Genomic DNA, 18,971 nt, shown 5'->3' on the forward strand with positions numbered 1-18,971 from the left:
ATGCCCTGAAGACAGCCTGATAGATTGCCTGTGGTAATTAGAATGATTAAGTGAGAGGTGCAAAATGGTAATTTATCCTTGCATGACAGAGTTAAGTAAACCTGGTTATAAAACCTGCCTAATTAGCTGTCGTAAAATAGAGCAGAATGGTAAACCAGTGAACAGGTAGTTAGACAATGAAGTCATTTATTTCAGGCTTGCCAGATGGCCTGCCTGCCTTTTTCTCACCTCCAGTAACTACAGCTTTTTATATGTTACACTGATTCAATATAACAGTGTAATATTGTCACAAAAAGATAGTTTCTTCAAACTGCCAGGACTTCAGAGGGTAAGCAAAAAAATGGTCAATGGAGTTTTAATCTTTTAAGCAACTGAATACCTCATTGCGAAATTGCATCTTAACGTTGAAATTCAAATACCGCTGAATTTATAGCACTTAATTGTTTTATTTTCAACCATCAATCTATTTATAGAAGTGTGTGTGAACGGTCATGAGATATGTCACGTGTTAGTAAGGACGAGAGGAGATAATTTTTGATGCAGAGCTAAAATGCTCTGAGATTCTTTTCGTTTAAAGAAAACAACGCCATTTTAAAATGAAAACATATTTGTCTGAGTGGAACCATCAGTCAGTCGTCACCCTCACAGCTTTTACTCATGTCAAGTGATATTATTTGAAACTCGAAACAGTAAAGCATAACTTTGAGCTCCTATGTTCACTGTCCAAGAGTATGTTCTTCCATCTGAATTAGCCAAACATGGATTCTAAAATGATATTGTAATTGCTCACTTCACCTAAAAAAGAATACACTTTAAAAAGTTGATTGGTCAAATTCTCCTATCTTGGGTAAGGAGTTTGTCTAGTGTTGCCTGGAATAAACTTCCAATCTTTAAGGCGATATTTGCCTCTCTACACGACAGGGCTTGAGACCTGTAACATATTTTAAAGCCACTTCAATCTAATTTGTTGATTGGATGATTGTTTAAAGCTTCCAGTTAGTCTTTGTTAATCTAATATATCAACTGTCATATTTCATCCATGTGTGAGAGAAAACGAAAACAGGTAATAAATTCAGCAGGCCATAATTATTGGTCTTCCTATTTGTGTCCTTTGATGTAATCCGTCACGGGTTGGCAGTCCTCCCCTCCCTTGTCCCATCTCGCGGTTGATATGAAGTCACACGGTAACATGTCGCAGCCAATGCGCAGCTCACAGAGAGACATGCACAATAACCTTTCCCAACAACGGCCATCTCAGCACGAGTCTGTCACATCCTCAACAGCATTGCATGTGACACTACACTCGGGGGCAGATTTCTCCCAAATATGATTTCAGATGATTGAAAGCTTTTTGATTTAGAAGTGTATTCTCTTAAGCTAAGTGCTCTCAGAGACCATCAAGGAAATTTAATTGCCTCACTTAGAGAGAAAAAAAAAGCAGGTTTTCTGACCCAAATGATATCAGATCTTAACATCTCAATAGAAACACATGGAATTGGATGGTCAACTGGGCGCCTAATGTCATTTGGAAATGCAATTTTCTGATGGCATTTCCTAAGTCTGTCTCACCGAAAGCACAAGATTGATCAAAATCTTAATCAGCCATTTTCAGAAGTGGACTTCGGGTTTGGCTCGATGCTAGATTACGGAGCCAAACAACCATGAATGTTGACCTTATAAAAGGAAAGTTTCTATATTTGAGAAGCAGTCGGCCTGACGTGATTACCCAGTCACAGTGCACCAGTACAAAAGGCAACGGATTAAATTCCAGAGTCAGGAGGAATGATTGGAGTGTACTAAATACGTGCATCGTCAACATACGAACAGAACAAACTGATGAACAAAAGCATAGTATGTGGGCACTTAGTTGTGAATTTTCCGAGCTGATTGCCAACATGCTATCCAGCATGATGATCCAGACTGGCCTGCTGCTGGACACTCGTGGTCCCAGGTAAAGCCAAATTGAAGGGAATCATCCCGACCTCTTCAAACCAGATTGAGTCGGGAGTCCAACGTGCGCCTGAAATAGTGCCAGAAAAGAAATTCAGTGAGGGACATTAAAGATTTTCTTTACAAGCAAGAAAAAAGAAATGTTCGAGCAGCAGCATTGTTATTATGCTGAATGTGGTTCAAGGACAGAGGTCTTTCCATCAGGCCATACATCCAGGTGATATTCAACAAAAAATTGAAAGAATGTTCATTCCAACAAACCACTCAACACTCTCAGTGCCATTACACTTCAACTTCTCTTGGCTCCAGAAAACAGGGGATAATACCAGTGTGGCAGTGAAAGCTACTGCCGTCATCAAAGATGTGCTGCCGCCCATTACAAAGACTCAATCTTTATTTAATTTTTTTTAATCACATTTATTACACATTTATTTATTTTAAAAAGAAAAGCTTTGTGATTAGGTCTTCTCTCATCCACTGTTATTGACATGTTTCTTTTGCTGACTGTTCTCTTGACTGTTATCTCAGCCCTGGAAATGATTTAAATACTGTTAGTCATTTTTTTATATTATTTTTATTCTTCATTTGAGTTTATTCTGATATTTTGCTCAGTATAAGTTGGTCCAAATAGAGTCAATATCTTGACGCCTATGGGTATAATAAGAATAAAGGACTAAACTCAAACATATCAAGTATGCAAAGAAAGAAAAATAGCTTAATGTTGGGCCTGGCACACATACAAAGTGGGGTATGGTTGCCAATTGTGCAGCCACTAGTGAAAGGTAGGCAGTGAGTTGAGAAAGATCCAGGCTTTTAGCGAGTTATTATGATCATCTGTAGCAGTGTTTATCTGCAGAGCTCTGAGTCCAGTGGCTTTCTATTCCATGCCTGGCTTTCAGTGACCATTGTTATCCACTAAGCGGACAGCGAGACTGGCCAATGCAAACTCTCAGCATGGTGATTGTGAGCCTGGCCGACGAGGGCCGAAAGGTAACAAGCATCTGTACTGCGTTGGCTTCTAAACTCTTGTTGCTTGCACGAACCTACATTCACAGCACCAACTCCGTGTCTGCAAACACCATTGCCTGACTGTTAATCCAAAACAAAAGCATCCCTTTCACATATCTGTCTGAAGACTCTTTAAACTGTTTCGAAAATTGTCTATACTATTACCACTGATCGAATCTCACTTTAACCGCTCTATGGACAAATAAACGCGTAGGCTTTTGTGCCATGCGGCTTTTGTGCCATGCGGCTTTTTGCAAAGAGCTAATACGTTGTTTTTAGCCAGTCCGACTACAACAGACACGTCCGTTTCCATTGTGTTGTGTGCGAGAGAGAGAGAGCAGAGCGAGTTGGGGCTGACTGAATCAATGCATTGTACAGTTCTACAATGAAACAAGACTTTACTCATTTGAAATCGGAAAAAAAAAGAAAAAGAGGAAAATCAATATGTGGCGGTCAATGTTGATATTGTGGTGGGCTGCCACAAATAAATCAGTGTATGGGAAACTCAGAGGAGTGTCCTTCAGTGTGGCCCACAGCGTCTGGCTCTTCAAAGATCAAAGTATCTTATAGGATGGTGAAATTGAAACAAGGAGGTCCTCTAAAATAGTTCTTCAGCAGCCATAACAGAGGTTGACTTATTAATCAGTCAACCAGTATCATTTACACACAGCAGACAATATGTATCAGTGGCACTGCTGTACTGGATATAAATTGCCATATCTTATTACATAATAATAACATTATGCTCATATTCAAGTTCATACTCTTAATTTGGGTTACAACTTGAAAAGGTTTACATGCTCTAATGTTCAGAAAAGGCATCAGTGTTCTCATAATACCCATTCCTCTTTTCACCCTCTGTCTAAAAAATGCCTGTAATTAAATTTAATTAAACTCCGCCCCCCCGATAAACCCAAGTCTGCTCTGATTGGCCAGCTGGGCCCAGTTAGTTGTGATTGGTCAACAGATTTCAAAATGTGTAGGAAATGCCACCCCCTTTCACCAGAAAAGTGGAGATTCTCAGATTGCAGGTGGGGTTACCCCAAAAGAGTCCAACTGTGACATCACAGTGGGAAAGAAATCTGAACCAGTCGTTCAGAGCCAGACTGTAGGGTTTAGCCAGCTCACGAACAAACGACAGGGTGGTCTTTTTTCACAGTTTGTGGGCCGGCAGCCTCCACAGATACACACATGTATGTGCACAAACACTGAAAAAGGGATTTTTGCATAATATGTCACATTTAACATTTTTGTAGCATTCAGCAGCTGTACAGTTTCACATATTTGTTAACTGTCGCCCATGGATGGAGCAGAGGCTACAAATAATGAATAAAGAAAATTAGTAATAAGTAAAATAGTAACACGTATAACTGGATGTCTCAAACACTCGTTTTGAGCACTGTTTTGTGACCGTAATGCTCTCTGTAACATATTTGCATAATATTTTGAATTTCCTTAGTATGAACAACTACAGTTTATTTGTAACTCTTGAAACATTTTTTTTAATCATTGCATTATGATGTTTATAGACATCCCTGTAGATGGAGATAAGTATGAAAGTGCAATCTAGCCGAGTTCATCACAGATTGTCCTTGAGGCTTTGAAACAAGATCCATTTAGATTGTAAGGCAGAGGAAAGAAATATGGCCTATAATATCTACAACGGCTTTGTAGATAATGATCAAATGGAGAGGTCTTAGGAAAATAGCTTGAACCCCGGTGCTGATTAGGATCCAATAATAGGATGAGAAGAAGAAAAAAACTCAAATTAATTCTAGGACGGTGTAATTATTTGGTTCTGATGAGAAAAGTTGTTTTCTTATTTTTAGTATCATTTAAAAAAACAAACATTAGACAAGCCATCTGCCAAAAAAAACTAAACATACATTTCACAAGCATGTCTTTATCCACAGTACTGCTGTTAGGTTTTGTTAAAATTTTTGTGTATGTATTCATAAGTGAATTCATTTCATTATGTCTTGTTTATTTTTATATATTGAGCAATTTGGGTTTCCATGTCCACATAACGTGGAGCTGAAGCTACAGCAAATAAAGAGCTTGGAATGTAAATGAATAAAAGATAGCATGAATGATCAGGTACAAACTGACAGCCTGAGCTTTTCTCAATGGCCGATTCTGAACAGTGCCTCCCGAAGATGGAAACCTCACCACACAATGTGCATAGGCGAAGACAAAGCGCTCTGAAACACTGCCAGACGACTGAATGCTCCACACTCCTACAGCAAAGTCACACAAAATCTGATTCCACGCGGATAATATCAAATCGAGGCGTAACAAATCCGACAGCGTTGACACCAGCGTGTTCCTTTAGAGTCATCCCAGGACCATGAGGCCTACTATGGTGTTTGTTTAGTAATGTCGTAATGAACTTGCTTGATTCACCGAAACCGAGCCGCCGCCGCCACACTGTGACAGCGGAGCTCACAGCTGCCTGGGAAATAATATAAACTATTAGCAGATGAAACAGAGCTATCGGTTCCATCTCACTCGAATCAGGAACTTGTTTGCCTCTGCACAACCTTCAGGAAATGCACGGCCTCGGCTGGCACCCCGAACTGACGCCAAGACACCGAGCGCAATTAAGCCCTGCATGGCATGGGCAGCCATTATGTATGAAATCAAATTACCTTCATTAACCTGCCAAGTTGGCTGAGGGCGTCACTACCCACTGGTTCTTTTCTCCACCCTCGCGGAGGAAGATGAATGACAAACCAAAAGAGGTGCAGCATGCTGATATCCCTGTGGAGTTCTAATACAACATCCCCTCCCAAAATTTTCTAATGCATTCATACTCATGGAAACCATTTCTGCTGCCTCCGCCACGTATGTTTTAATGTTGCAAAATGAAATGCATGGCTTGAAAACAATATCGCACGGTATGAGATAATTAGCTCTCCTGGCTTGACAAATGGGCCAATACCTATGTGCATACATGCTTTTAAGCACCGCATATGTTGCCTTCATGAATAGGCATTGTGCTTGCATCCCCAATTGTAATACATATATTTATTGCCATAACTTGTAATGCCTGAACAATGGCTGCACAGGGAAAAAACTAAAATACAGCTAAACTGCACCACACTGACGCATAGGGAACAGTGAATGAAGATCAGGGATCATAGAGGAAGATTATAGCCACATCGCAGTCATGGTAATACAAGGAGGGTTTTTTTGTGTGTTGTGCCTTTCTACCAACGACCTTTCACACCATGGAGCATGTCAAACAGCATTGAATTTACGCGCTTAAAAAGGGGGGGGGGGGGTGATCCCCCCCACAAATGGTTATTTCTCATAGGAAAACGAGAATCAAGTTAACAGCAGAATGCAATTCTGTCTGGTTGCACGCGCAATCATTTGGCCTTATGTAAAACTGCCGGCAGAGGCACCGGGGGAACTGATACTTTTGGTGACTGGCTATCAGAGGCAGCATCAGAGGTAAGTGATTCTATTTAGATAGATAATAAATATGCGGTCATGGGGAACCTATATCCAAAACCCACATAATGACTTTCTGCTGTGGCTGGAGGAGGAGGTTGCCAATCAGTCTTTACAATATTTACAGCAATTTGCTCCCCTTCATCCTTTCTCAGTGCTAATTCTATTTCCTCATTCATTACGGACAACATATTTTTAATGAGGGAGGCCTTTTCCCAGTCTAAACGTCTCCTCAATTCTTGTGTTTATCAATCACGGAGAGGCTTTTAGGCCGGAGACACACGGATATCACATGGTGAAATCAGTCTTGAATTCCACTTAGCCAGTGCACTGACTGATTGGGGATTTAGCTTGAATGCTATTTTGAGTGATGGCCATGTAACAGCTCAGAAACCACAATATGATAAATGTATCTGAAGTCGGAAAATTGAAATATATATATATATATATATATATATATATATACACCGAAGTAACTCTCATTCGTTCTTCATTTGCGTGCTTTTTATGCAAATTCCCCTCCGAAATTTGGATCCTCTGATAAGTAATAAATCACATATGAAAGCCATTGATACTTTATCTCTTTCGAGTCATTGCTAACAACAAATGTTGCGCTTGTGCCACCTGGAGCCGGGCGATTTATCAATTTGTAATGATGTCATCAAATGAAAGTAGATAATATTGGGGATTTTGGCCTGATTGTGATGTAGCCTAAATGTGGTGTTTTTCTGGTCCTATCTGAGGTATTTCAGTTAATGGAACAATTTTCCCTATTAGACTGTAGCTGAGTGACATGAAACATGAATCCCTCTGCCTTCCTCTGTCATTATATCAGCATTCCTGATTATCATTACTAAAACCTTTTATATCTTAGGAGAGCACCAATAGTAATCCTAAAAACATTGTTACACTGATGGTATCAAGGTGGTAGTAACTGATGATGTCAATAGCACAGAGCCTAAAGGCCACCACATATTCAAACAGGGACGTATTATCACAGGTCTCTGTTTGGATACGTCTACACAATAAAAACACAAACCTACATGTTTAATATCTGTCAGACCAGGAACCATCCAATGATATTTCTGTAAAGGATTCTGTGGAAAGCTGCATCTCACCTAATCTTTCAGTTGCAGTACCTGTGACTATGATTGCAATTTTTCAATTTAGGAGTTTAAATGTAAAAATTTAAGAATAATCCTATAATTTATTCAGTTTGGCCGCTGGATCATTTGTCATTTTTTCTCTTTGCCTGAGCAAACAACCCGTGAATATCTGCCCGTTCTCTGTCGGACGCAGATGTCAGTGGTGACAAATTTTGCGTTCTTCGTGTTGCGTCATTCCCGTTTAATTGACTTTGAATGTAATCTCATCTCGCGAATAATTCGTGAACGCAGCATAACAAAACACCTTGTTTATAAAGTAGGACTTTAACTATAATCTTCAGAACATTTGTGATTTATTTGTTTAGCATTGTATCAACTGCAATAGCTCAGAATGTTTTACAAGCCATAAACCTGAAACTCAAAGAACATGTAATGCTCACATACGTTTTTGGCTCGCTACAGCTAGCTGTACAAACACTATAGTGGCTGTTGGATTAATTGATTATTGATGAGGTGGATCATAAGCTGTGAACACTACACCGATAAGTTGAAAATGGTCCATTTTCTTATTTACTGTATATATCTAGTAGTTACAAAGCAACATACCACCTTTCATTTGAAAACGCGTGTCTGGTGATCTGAGATATCTCCTTTGAGCTCTGTTTTGGTCTCCACCAACAGCATGAGGAAACCATGTATGTGCGTTCAGCCGCTCCATTATGTTGAACACCTGGTGGCTGCTCTGCGCAGTTGCCAGGCAACCAGCTGAAACTACACAAAGTTACTGCTGCCAGCCAAAATAAAATAAGCCGAGCACACTTTCAAAATCTATTTAGACATGGTTTCTACTTCTTTTCATTCTACCGCTTTAGGTTTCCGTGTTTAATTCTGTGGCTCAGGAGAGGGACAGCGAGTCATCCGCAGATTGGAAGGTCAGCGGTTAGATTCCCTGTTCCTCAAGTCCACAAGTGTCCTGTGCCAAGACACTAAACCCCAAAATTGCCCCTGATGGCAGCGTGAGGATGGGATGCGTGAGTGATAGACAACGCGCTAGGTATAGCAACCTCTATTTGGATGTGTGTGTGAATGGCTGGATGTGATCTGTGATGTAAAGCACTTTGAGTGGTTGTGAAGACTGGAAAAATGCTGCATAAAAACGCAGTCCATTACATTAAGTAAAGCATATTGAATGTTGTGTACGTAAGAAACGTGCCAAACTTGCCTTTGCCTATTACCAAGTGTTTGGCCCTTTGACAGTCTGAGACAACAGAGGCAGTGTAAATGTAGGCAGAGTTCCACAATATTTCGCCTTTTAGATGAAACCTGCGCGTCGGTGTCCCTGACTTCATAAATGATCCGTGAGAGCGGTCTGCGTGGGTGGGTGTTTGAGTGTGAAAAAGGAAAATTCAACAGTTCACACAGTAGCTCGACAGTCTCGTTACAAATCATTTCACTTCTCAAATGAACATCTTTAGAATTTCGGCAGACGTGCGACATTATGGTGAGTAAAGGACTCCTGGGTAGTGTCATTGATCAACCCGAATAGGCTACGGTAAAGTCACGTTTTTTTTCCTCTCATTAATTACTCTCATTTATTTAGTGGACCATAACTCTATTTGTGAATGGAAATCTTATTCAGAAGACAAAAAAAAATTAGCCGGTGCGTGCTGGATTGTTGGAAAAGGGGGAAAATGAGGTGTCTAACCTAAAGTGACATTTACAAATTACCTGTTAATTTCAACTGGGTTGAGGGATGATAGGACTGAATTGCACTGACAGGAGGGTAACTGGGTAATGAGAGCTGAGTCTGTAGTGGCCAAATAAGTAACGTGCACTTAGAGGGAAAGTGGGTTTATTCCATGTGAGCACCTCAAGTACTCTCAGCTCTCGTCTGAACTGTATTCCGTCCACACCCACCTGACAGGCTTGTGGGGCCCCCCACCCCCCACCCCCCCTCTACTTTTGGTCCAATTAAGTGGAGGCTGGATGATGAATAGTTACAATCAGCCTTGTTTTAGAGGCTTGTGCTCGGGAGGATACTCACCATGCAGAGAGAGTGCGAGAGGACGTCCACGTGTCAGAGTGCAAGGGGAAGTGGCGAGACTTGCATCGGTGTCACCTTGCATCCGTCCCTGCTAATGTCTGCTCATAAGAAAAAAGAGTCCCGCTCCCGCTACTGAGGACAACAATGCACAAAAGCTGGTGTCCCTCACCCTCCTTCTGCCATGCCCCGAGCAAACATTAGGGAAGACAAAACAGCGGCAAGTGGAAGCCGGTGACATTTGAATTGAATACCTCAATAATGGATGCCATCTCGCGCTAACCTCCATTTAGCCGGCAGAGCCGTGGCGGCACAAAATCAAGACAGGATCCCTCAGGTCAACGGAGACAGAGGACGTTGGTTAATGAGGCCTGTACTGCTCTGAAAGCATCATGCTAGATGCGGAAGGGGGGGGGGAGCCCCTGTACCTATTAGCAGTGGGGAGGATGTACATTTCTAATAGTTTTTTTTCCTGGAATCTGGATGTAAACGTCATCGTAATCCCTTATTCTGTGCCTGTCATGTTCCTCAACTTCTCTCATAGGTCAGTAGTTTCCTACATGTGTGAGAGAAAGGCAGAAGAGGGAAAAGAGAGATAAGGTCAATTAGGACCGAGCGCTGATTTGCCTTAAAAAGGTCACCCAAGTCTTCAGAGCGATCTTCCTATTGTAAGACACCGACTGGAAAACTCCTTAACAATCTCCGCTGTAGCTGCACAAGAGCACAAGACTCCACCCTGACCTCTTTAGAAAAGGCCGGCCCGGCTCCTTCCTCACTTTCGTCTGACCGGAGAAAACTAATGAGTGTGAGGCTGTGGGTAAAACCTAATGGGGCTCAGTAGTTTTTTTGCTCCGGGCTGACTGCTGAAAATGAACATTTAACCACAGCTCAAGTAATTGAAAAAATGACAAGTGGTACATACAGGCCATCATCCCACACAAACACGCACACACACACACACACACACACACACACAAACAACACGCAAATTATTCTGATTATTTGCCACCTCCAGATTAGAAGCGCCTCTCCACACTGTCACTTACAGCACCAACCAGCAGTAACGTCAGAATACACAGGAAGAAGCAGAGATGTGGAAGTAACGTCAATTAATATGAGACTGCTGGCCTCTAGTTACGCCGGGTACGGAGTAAGTGCAGAGGCAAGATCTTGATGTTACATATACTTAGCTGTGTGGAAGTAGGCCGCACAGTACTAATAAGCTCCATCTATGAGGAACCTTCTCAGGGGGGAAAAAAGCACCAACATATGACCGTCTCTTAGTGAAAAAATAAAAATAATATTGCAATACTAAGTTTTTCTGAGCTTAACTTTGCTCACAGCTCCACCTGCTTGTCATTTATTGACATTGACACTTGTGTCTCTTGAAAGTCAGAGCTAAATTGTGGCGTATGTGTTATGTTACCTCTGACCCCCCCCCCCCCCCCCCCCCATTACATACACTGTACCTTAAACAGTGTGTTAAGCATCCCATTACAAGAGCTAATTGGAAAATCTGAGTCAAAGTGAAAAAAGACTCAAAACTTAGAAGTTAATAAGTCTAGTATACAGCAAGCTTTGATGGATTGTCAATCAAAGACCCATTGTTATTCCAAACTTTACTTTGAGAGTCCCCCTCCGCTGTTACTTCACAGGAAACAGTAGTTTCTCTGCTGGGGACAGTTTCTCAGTTCAAGACTTAATGTATGTACAATCATTATACCGTGACGTGAAATTTAGTCTGGAGCCGATCATGGTCCGATATACGACGAGTGAGAATGGATTTAACAGGCAACACTGGATGCATCCTCTCCAGGGCCGTTTCTAGCTTTTTGGGTTCGTGTTTTTTTGGGGGGGGCTCCCTTCCAATTTCAAGCACAACAAGCACACACCAAATCTGCGTCACATTTCATATGCATGTATAATAACACAACATATCTCAAATTTGAAAAAAAATTCTACTGATAATGTTCTGATGAATTCCCCAAAGGCAGCTACATTAGCATTAGATCATTTCATAACCAGTTCACCCCAAACCTTACACTGCATGAGTGCTGTACTACTATTACTACTACTACTATAAAACAAATGATTATGCATTAATATACTGTAGGTTTGTAAAAAAAAAAAGGGTTTGCAATCAATTTACAAATTAAACCTGATTGCACATTAAAAAGGGGCTTTAGCTGCAAGGTGCTTTAATAAATCGCTTGTTTGAAACTAGAAATGACCCACAATTTTTTGATTTACAAACAGCTGACAACAAATCCAGTTCTATGATATTTGAAAAAAAGTTTTTGAAAACTTGTTTGCTTCACCTTAGTGTTTGGATTGAATAATGCATCAAAATTCCTGTTTGCATTGTATAACCCTTAGTCTTAGTTTTTAGTTCATTATTTTTATTTTTTCAATTTTACCTCAATTTTATTCAACCGTCATTTTTTGTTACGATGAGCATTACCCAGATTCAGATCAGCTGCCCTCTGAGATAATTATTCAAATGAGAAAATGGCAAATTTTAAAAACAAAATGGCAAATGTCCTATCCAACATACCCAGCTAACGTGACAATCTTGCAAGACTCAGCATAATCAGGCCAAGATTAAATGTTAAACAACCAAAGTCTGAGCTGTCAGTCATTAGGCAGAACAGGTGGGGGTTAAATGCCTTGCCTAAGGGCGCCTCGGTGGCGGTAACTTCATGCCTGACCTTGGAGAGAGCAGACGACAAAAACAGTCACCACAAAGTCAACTCAGCAGCTGCTCTGGAGCATTTGGGGGGAATTTCAACCCCTTACACAAAGTGAAATGTAAGAAAAGTATTTTGTCTCGTTGAAAGTGGAAACTGTGTGAAGTCGGATGGATGGGTGTAAAGTTAGCCAGCTAGTCAATTCACTCAAGTCCAACTAGTTAGTATCGTGGCATCATGATGAAGGGCCAGCGTTCAATGTAGCGCAACTGCACAGGAGCTATTGGTCCGACGATGTCTGGGAATTAAAGGCAGGGAACGACTACCAGTCCGCTAGTAAATGTTTCTAGTTCTGTGCATCACGCTTTAGTGGATTCAGCTGCCTGTCCGGCAAGATTATTTACTCCACCCACACACAAGGTGTTGAATCCAAACAGTCGGTGACCTAAGCATTGTGCAATTTTTTCGCTCCAAATTCTTTGGCGGAACAAAGTCGAGTTAGATTTTATGCAATTATTTCTCGACTTTTATTAAATATACCTCAGGAAAAAAGGCAGAGGAGTGGACCACCTGGGCCCCGACGAACGACCCCTACGTAATCCACCGACAGCGAACTCTGATCCTCTCGACCACATGATGTTCACCTCCATTGTTGTTCATAGCTTGTTACTACAGCAGGGTACCGAGAGGACAAATGACCACTTGCAGACCTAATATACATACACCCCACATCTTCAACCACACAAATACATCAAGTTTACGTTTATATGTTTTTAAACATGTGTAGAGGGGATCACTAATATTAGTGTACAACAATTTTCATACAATATTCATTGTAATTGATGTACTTCTACAATTTTGATGTTCTTCTAAAGCAACGTAACTAGAATATGTTCCTCTTAAATTATAAAGAATATATAGTCAGAATACTGACTGTAAATACAGATAGGTATAGTATGTGTAAGCGAGACATTAATGGTGAAGCTGGTGACACTGGCAGGATAGGAGCTAATCTTATCTATGTTATTAAATCATGTAGCCAACTATTTTATATTAGTGTAAAATATCATAAAATGAAGTACCTCAGAAATGTACTTGAGAGAACAAACTACTATTTACTAATTACTTAACTAATGACGGCAGATTCACAGACCCATACTGCGTTTTCATGGCTTCCCATTTTTGTTAAAGAATAATCGTCATATACTGTATTTGTTATATGTAGAGGTTAAGATAAATCCAGACTAGACCTGTAAAATAGTACTAACTAGTACTTTAAATAATGCACCCCAAAAATATGAAGATGCAATTGTTACAACAACTAACAAAGTACAGAAAATGTATTTTAGTGGTTAGATTATGTACTTATACGTATATTTACTATTATTCGAGGACCACAAGAACCCTTGATTGCCTCAAGGGAAATAAGTGATTTCAAATATACAAAATGAGACAGATTAAAGCTAAATTATTATCTCAGACATTAACCAGATTGAACACGAACACCAACACTGTGATCCATCATACGGCTCGAGCATTATCTTAAATGTCCAATGGCTATTCCATTTATGAATGTTATGCCTGATGGATGATGGCAATTAACAAAATTCAATCTCCAAAGAGTTCTCAGAATTCTCCCCCCACATTTAAATACACACTCACAGAGAAGGTAATGCCCCGTTTGCTGCGCTCTCCTTGAGCGGACTCAACTTATCATTTGAATCAGGCACTCATATTTACAACACAAATTATTGTGCTTTCAGAGCAATTTTTAAACATTACCTGGGACAGATCTGATTGCTAACCTCGAATATAAGTCACCCAGTGAGGTTTTTTTTTTTTTAAAAGATGTCTGTTCAGATCTACATTTGCCATATCCAGGAGCTTACGGGGGCAGCCTCACATTTCACACCTAGAGCCAGTGAAAACATCTTTTCTGATGAACATCTCTTCAATATGGAACAAAAGGTCTTTGTTCTCTGTCCTGCTAGAATGAAACCTAAGCATGCAGACGGCCTGTGTGCGTGCGGTGTGAGTCCGTACCTGTCCAGGGACATCGGAGATACACTGTCTGAATCCCAAACTCACCTTTAAAAAGACAGTAAATTATGCTTGATACTACGTCTGCAGAATATAGGGCCCTATTTCAAGATGCTAGTTTGTAGACTGCCACAGTTGTCATTGTTGAGATTACTGTAGACTTCTTTAATTTGTTTTTGGTGTTGTCCGCTGTTCTACCGGTTGGAGAAGCCTTCCACTAATCACTGCCTTGTAGTCCTTACTAAGATGGGGACAACATCTTTCTATGTATGCTTGGTACATCCATAAAAAATAGTGACCCAAAATATATCTGTAGTATGTATATAAATACACTGAACAAAATTATAACACTTTCGTTTTTTCCCCCCATATTTCATGAGCTGAACTCAAAGATCTAAGACTTTTTCTATGTACACATTTCTCTCAAATATTGTTCACAAATCTGTCTAAATCTGTGTTAGCGCACAGGATAATCCATCCACCTCACAGGGGTGGCATATCAAGATGCTGATTAGACAGCATGATTATTTCTCTACCATAAGCTGTCTCCAAAGGCGTTTCAGAGAATTTTGGCAGTACATCCAACCGGCCTCACAACCGCAGACCACGTGTAACCACACCAGCCCAGGACCTCCATATCCAGCATCTTCACCTCCAAGATCGTCTGAGACCAGCCACCCGGACAGCTGCTGCAACAATCGGTTTGCATAGCCAAAGAATTTCTGCACAAACTGTCAGAAACCGTCTCAGGGAAGCTCATCTGCATGCTCGTCGTCCTCATCGGGGTCTCGACCTGACTGCAGTTCGTCGTCGTGACCGACTTGAGTGGGCAGATGCTCACATTCGATGGCGTCTGGCACTTTGGAGAGGTGTTCTCTTCACGGATGAATCCCGGTTTTCACTGTACAGGGCAGATTGCAGACAGCGTGTATGGCGTCGTGTGGGTGAGCGGTTTGCTGATGCCAACGTTGTGGATCGAGTGGCCCATGGTGGTGGTGGGGTTATGGTATGGGCAGGCGTATGTTACGGACAACGAACACAGGTGCATTTCATTGATGGCATTTTGAATGCACAGAGATACCGTGACGAGATCCTGAGGCACATTGTTGTGCCATTCATCCACGATCATCACCTCATGTTGCAGCATGATAATGCAAGGCTGCAATGTTGCAAGGATCTGTACACAATTCCTGGAAGCTGAAAACATCCCGGTTCTTGCATGGCCAGCATACTCACCGGACATGTCACCCACTGAGCATGTTTGGGATGCTCTGGATCGGCGTATACGACAGCGTGTTCCAGGTCCTGCCAATATCCAGCAACTTCGCACAGCCATTGAAGAGGAGTGGACCAACATTCCACAGGCCACAATCAACAACCTGATCAACTCTATGCGAAGGAGATGTGTTGCACTGCGTGAGGCAAATGGTGGTCACACCAGATACTGACTGGTTTTCGGACCCCCCCCCCCCCCCCCCCCCCGGACCCCACCAATAGAGTAAAACTGCACATTTCAGAGTGGCCTTTTATTGTGGCCAGCCTAAGTAAGGCACACCTGTGCAATAATCATGCTGTCTGATCAGCATCTTAAGATTTAGACAGATTTGTGAACAATATTGGAGAGAAATAAGCCTTTTGTGTACATAGAAAAAGTCTTAGATCTTTGAGTTCACCCCATGAAAAATGGGGGCAAAAACAAAAGTATTGCGTTTATAATTTTGTTCAGTGTATAATCCAGATCCAGACTGGCAAACTGGTGGTGACTAACCAACCAGAAATCGCGTTGACGACAAACACCAGAAGAAGGCGGTGGCTGTAGATGTGGCAATCCTGAGTGACTGAAACATCAGGAAGAAGGAACATGAGAATAGGCCTGTCACTATAATTACGTTATCGACTTATCGTACGATATGAATATGAACTCACTCCTTTTTATTGACCTCAATAATAGCCATTGTGTTTACATGTTTTTTTGTTGATGTTACATCTGTTCTTGAGCTAATCAATGACTTTTTTGGTCTCTAAAATGTCAGATAATGTCATAGAATTTTTCGAAATGGGGACCATGTCTTCAAATTGCTCTTTTTTCTGGGACTAAACTCAAGTCTAAACTTTGGATAACATTTCTCTCTCAGCACACGCAAACGACCAATAGACCTATACTGCAAGCTCACATGATTCAAAAAATGGTGTTATGGTCAATCATTTCTGGGACAATTTATCGTGCAAATTTAGAGTCTTCAATGAACCTAACCCCATTCTGCATGTCTTTGGACTGTGGGAGGAAGCCGGAGAACCCGGAGAGAACCCACGCATACACAGGGAGAACATGCAAACTCCACACAGAAAGGTGCTAACCACTACACCACCATGCAGCCCTACTATTATCGTTATGATTATTAATATTCTTTTTTTTACTATATTAGTATTAACATCACAGTAGTCACTGTTATTGATTAAAGCTATAATTAGCACTGTGGCCTTTTATCTTTTGTCTCTTCATTTTCTCCCCCACCCATTTCCAATAATTCTTTAATTCAATTTAATACTTTAGTAATAACTATCTGTATCGTATACCACTATGACCCCTATGTTTTGTTTCCCTTGTTGTTGGCTAATGTTGTTATTTGTCTGCACATGCTTGTTTTGTCTCGTTCAATTTCACCAATAAGAAAAAATATATATATTTTCCAAGTGATAGAATTACTTATTTTCATTATTCCACTTACAGTATTGACCTTCTTTCCAAAGCACTCCAGCTGTTTCCTCTCCACCCACTGTAGCCCTTTCCCCTGGCCTCTGTGGGGTCTTCATTACCGCAGCATATAGATGCTGCCGCCCTTACAACAGGCTGTAATGAGGGACAAGATCCACGTATGGACGCCAGCTCAGTGCACATATACAGGCCCTGATCATGTTCTGATATATTTTGAAGAAGTACCAGCATCTACAATGATGGAGGCAATACAGGGCCTGTAACGCAGTCGATAACGATTTATTTAAATACTTTTTGAAACCTGCGCTTCTGTCACTGCCTCACTGTTGTACAGTCCCTATCCATTAACAGTCAAGAACCAACACATTTTTTTGAACCTCGGCTTATTTGGGGGAAAATCACACATTTAATGTATTTTTTCCCACTGCAGAGAGGAACGAAGAGAGAACTAATCTCAGTTCTTTTGACACCTCCATATAATGATGTTTTGGAAGGGAGACAGTGGAGGATAATCCCCGGATGGATGTGAGCCTACCCCGTGTGTCTGCAAGTCTGGTGAGAGCAGGGAGATGCAAGTTGGCTCTCAGATGTACCCTGCAGCTCCTGCAGCCGGGGTGTTGAGGGGTAAAGAAGAGGTAGAAGACACTAACAAGATCATGCAATATTAATGAGGCGTTGAGATGTAGGACATGCAATGCAAATCGGCCACTGCGTATGCAGGAAAAATAATATCATACATCAGCACGCGGACTTGCATTTGTAAAAGTGAGTAATTAGCGTTTACAAACAGAGAGAGGGGGCCACAGCAGCATATTAAATGATTTTTTTCTTCTTTTGGGAACACATTTTCGGATAGTAATAACAACAGGAAGTGAAGTGGAAAAGGCCAAATATTCATGGAAAGAGCACAGTAGTGGACGTTTTTGAAATAGAGTATCTCTGAGCTGGCCTGAGTTGCAACTCAGTCTCTGAAACAGGGGATGCAACTGGGGACGCGGTCAACTTTTCCAAAAACATCAAAACAACCCCATGATGCTATTTTTAACTGAATAATGTCCGAACACATGTAGTGGAAGTAAGTGTGAAGAGTGTTAATTTAATATTAACTGCAAGCATCCAGATAAATTAAAAGGGGCACCAGTGCTTAACTTACCAGTACAGCGATGCATGTAAGTATATTCATCTTTCCTAAATGATGACTAAACGAATTGTAAACATGGTGGCTGGTTTTTAATAACTAAGCTTGCAACACAATCATAAGTCTATCTGATCTTGTTTTTGTTTGATTTATTAAATCTCATGAAAACATCTGACGGAAGGAAATTGAGCTGACAGGTGGAAGAGGTTCTGTAGGATCATGAAAAACTTTGATAATCAATGAGAAGCAGATATGAAAGACGTGTAAGAGTTGCCCCATAAACTAATATTTCTCCACTGTGCTCTATACTGTACATGCAATTTAGAAAAACAATAAAAACCAACACTTTCTGACGTGTCACTGTGACAATTAACTAGAACATAACTAACTAATCTTAGGTGATTAGGGCCGATACTACTACAAATATTGATTTATGTTTGTAAGTTTGCAGTGGAAGAAAATCTCTCATGTTCTTGCAGCCATGGCAATCCTTAACACTGTACATAAGATGGTAAAATCAGTAAAAACATTTGCTGAATAAGGCGATATGTCAATGGAAAACCTTCACAAAAGGTGGCGAAGACAGAAGTTTAGAGATAAAAGTATAAAATCAGAGAGCTTCTGATGTGAAACAGAAAGTGGGTACGGTTAGAGAAATACACTTTTGACTGCAAGGTGGGTTCAGTCCCAAGAGGGACTGGTGAATTTGCGGAAGGGGGAGGGGGGTGTGAGAGTACCGCTCTCAACTTGTGCTGTTGGTGTAACGGATGGAACACATCTGCACTGTCTGACTTGACCAGCAACCTACTTCCTATAGTCTTGCCAAAGT

The 18,971-nt window shown here is 41.0% G+C and overlaps 1 long non-coding RNA gene across 1 annotated transcript in view; it reads right to left on the minus strand.

Moving 5' to 3' along the window:
- Nucleotides 1-408: 408 nt before the first annotated feature.
- LOC118317831 overlaps nucleotides 409-18,971 on the minus strand; it is a 60,511-nt gene continuing 41,948 nt past the window's right edge. Inside the window, exon 3 of the long non-coding RNA XR_004795543.2 lies at nucleotides 409-2,020. This is a non-coding gene — a long non-coding RNA (uncharacterized LOC118317831). The remainder of the gene's footprint in view (nucleotides 2,021-18,971) is intronic.

This window comes from Scophthalmus maximus, chromosome 13 (genome assembly GCF_022379125.1).
Source record: "Scophthalmus maximus strain ysfricsl-2021 chromosome 13, ASM2237912v1, whole genome shotgun sequence".
Lineage (NCBI taxonomy): Eukaryota > Metazoa > Chordata > Actinopteri > Pleuronectiformes > Scophthalmidae > Scophthalmus > Scophthalmus maximus.